At 41.4% G+C, this 3136-nt stretch overlaps 1 long non-coding RNA gene across 1 annotated transcript; it reads right to left on the bottom strand.

Annotated features, from left to right (window-relative positions):
• Nucleotides 1–1008: 1008 nt before the first annotated feature.
• On the bottom strand, nt 1009–2912 carry LOC309654034. The gene is made up of 3 exons (XR_014259754.1): nt 2809–2912; nt 2153–2248; nt 1009–1147 (listed from the first exon to the last, which is right to left on the bottom strand). It is a non-coding gene; the product is annotated as an uncharacterized lncRNA (long non-coding RNA).
• Nucleotides 2913–3136: the final 224 nt, after the last annotated feature.

The following is a 3136-nucleotide window of genomic DNA, read 5'->3' as shown; positions in this document are numbered from 1 at the left end:
GCTGGCCTCCTTCCTGTCCCTGGGACATGCCAAACTGCCCCTGCCTCAGGGCCTTTGCATTTTCTTTTGTTCCCTCTGCCTGGAATACTCTTGCCTCCTTCAGGTCTCAGCTCAAATGTGTTTTTCTTAGAGAGGCCTTGCTTGACTCCTCTCTACAAAGTACTAACTGCCTCCCTCTTACTTTTTTCATTTCTCATGAGCACTTACCTGACACATTACACAGCTTCTTATTTTTTTTGTAGATCTTTTTACAAAAATTTTATGTTGGAGTATAGTTGATTAACAATGATGTGTTAGTTACAGGTGTACAGCAGAGTGAATCATTTATACCCATACAAGTGTCCATTCTTTTTCGAATTCTTTTCCCGTTTAGGTTATTACAGAATACTGAGCCGAGTTCCCTGTGCTATACAGTAGGTTCTTGTTGATTATCTATTTTAAATATAGTAGACACAGCTTCTTATTTGTTGTCTGCCTTTCTTTCCTTGCAGAATATAAGTTCCCAGAGGGAGGGAAGTATGCTTTGTTCACTGCTATTCCCATAGTACTGAGAGCAGTGCCCGGCGCATAGTAGATGCTCAGTAACCACCTGTTCAGTGGGTGCATGAGTGTGTCCTGTCTGAAGGGGTAACCTCCATGAGTGGTTTCCTTAGTCATTTGTAACAGTCTAGAGAGATTTAATAAAATTAAGTCCAGTAAAAGGTAATTGTGTGTGTGTGTGGTGGAGCTGGAGATGGGAACAGGGATGCGGGGTGGTGAGGGAGGTACAGATATTGAATGTTCCACAAAGCCATATATAATGTTAAAAAATAATAGCTAGGTGAGAACTGTGTTTGAGAATAAATAATTTTGGAAGTAAATAAGTCTGGTTCAGTTTATCAGTTCACTGTAGTTTTTATTTATTCAACATGAAGAGAAAAACATCACAAAGCAAGTGACCCAAAATAGCACATTTTGTGCATTTCTTCAGCCCCTTGGCAGCATCAGGCAGATGTGTTCATTCTGCACTGACTTGTGTGTGAATCTCCCGGCTCTTCACCCGCAGCTTGTTGACCTGGGACTCGGCAATGTCAGCCCGTTCCTCGGCCTCCTCCAGCTCGTGCTGGAGCTTGCGGAACCTGGCAAGATTAGCATTGGATTGTTCCTCCTAAGAATAGAGTTGTGAGAGTTAGACTTTGTGGTTCTCATTGCACTTTTCACAAACAGGATTATTTTCTCAACTCAGATATTTTCTTCTTACGGTTTGTTTGTCATATCTGATTTCAAATGCAGACAGAAGTTGTAACTTCAATTACATTTTTTATTCTAAAGAATGAAAGAAGAAATAGTTTTGAAATGGAAGAGACGAGCTCATTATGTCAAACCCAGGTATACGTGAAGTCTATTTACGATGTATGGACTGAGTGAAAAGGAGGAAGAGACCCATGTGCGCTCGCTCACAGAGGTTAGACAATAAATGTAAGGTCAAATTCTAACTTCGGGAAAATCCCAGTTGAAATGTTTTTGCCATATATTTTGACTCTGGTATACAGAGACGCTGCGGGTGGGGGGATGGGGATAGGAAGAAAGTATGCCCTTTGTTGGTTGGACTTACTACCATTCGTGCCTCTCCCTTTCGTGTTCCCTTTTCTTACCTCTTTCCCACTCCACTGTGTCTGGAAGAGTGGGGAACAACCAGGAAAAGTGAAGCTGGAGAACCTTCCAACACATCCTAATTTGCTACAGCGAATGTGCAGGGATAAGTCCCTGCTGATGACAGTGGTAGTGAGGGAAGGAGTCAGCTGGGGTAAAAGATTTCTGTTTGGCTTTTGGGAACAATTGATTTTGTGCATTTCTAGAGGGAGAGGAATATTTATCATGGTGTTAGATTTTCTGCTGGATATTCTTTGCAGCTATCAAGTAAGGTGGGTTATTTGGAATTTTCTTTTTTTCCCCCACCCCCTACAAATTGCTTAATAATAAAAATATCTCGTTTTGAGGTCTTATTCTATAATTAGGATTTGGGGGTAAATTCATATTTATATCATCTCTCTTAAAATAAGAATGACATATTCTTACTTGGTCTCTTTCTTTCTCATTAACACATTCTCTTAATATACTTTCTACCCCCAACGAAGTTTTCTTCTTCCCTCAAGGGCTTAAAGATACTTACAGCCTCCTCAGCTTGTCTCTTGTATGATTTCACCTTTGCCTGTAATTTATCTACCAGGTCTTGCAGCCTGAGAACATTCTTGCGGTCTTCCTCAGTCTGGAAGTTTGACAAAAATGGTCTGCATTGAATCCAACAAAATCAACCCACTACAGGTGGTGAAGTAAATCACTTTGATATGATGGCAGGTGGGCCTGGGGTAAATGTGGTCCACTCTGAGGCTTCCTTCATAGTATTAACAGTAGCCACTCTTGTTTAATGTCCACTGTGTGCAGGCACTATATTGGACAGTTATACACGTCTCTAATCCTTACCTCCCTACTCTGGTGAGTAGATGTTTTTATTCTATTTTACAGGTGATGAATTAAGGTTGAGAGTGTTAGGTAACCTATCCGAGTTTAAAAAGTAAGAGGCCAAAGTAGGACTAATACCAGTTTATCTGTCTTTGAAACCTGTATTCTTTCCTTACTTACACGATTTTCTAAAGGCCTTCCTGATTTTCCTAGCTTAGGAAAGGGTCTGTGATAGGTGATTGTGTCATTTGCCCCTTATGTATATCAAGTTAACATGTAGCTATTTGTGAGTACGACATAGTCACCAGGTTTTCAATTTCCCTTTGTTCAGGAAGTCTGGATATTCTAGAAAGCTCTTCCCCTTACCTGGTAGGTGAGTTCCTTTACTCTTCTCTCGTGTTTCCGCAAACCTTTAACAGCCTCAGCATTACGTTTCTGCTCACTTTCAACCTACCTCTCCTTCAAGCTCACGTACCTACAATCAAGAAAGATACTTATATAGTCAGTCTTGGGGGATGTTAATTAACTCAGGACCTACTGACGATATTGGGTGGCTGTCCCCAGCCACAGGATAAGGTTGGGAGTCAATATACAAGAAGAGAGAAGGATCGGGGAGTGCCGTTTTCACTTCCCGGATTCAGAGAGATTGAGAGACCCACACTGGCCTCCAGCTTCTGGATGTGCTTCTTGCCGC

This window comes from Balaenoptera physalus (genome assembly GCF_965194825.1).
Source record: "Balaenoptera physalus genome assembly, contig: HAP1_SCAFFOLD_1778, whole genome shotgun sequence".
Classification (NCBI taxonomy): domain Eukaryota; kingdom Metazoa; phylum Chordata; class Mammalia; order Artiodactyla; family Balaenopteridae; genus Balaenoptera; species Balaenoptera physalus.
Note: the sequence above shows the minus strand (reverse complement) of the source record. Positions and strands in the feature narration are given on the sequence as shown.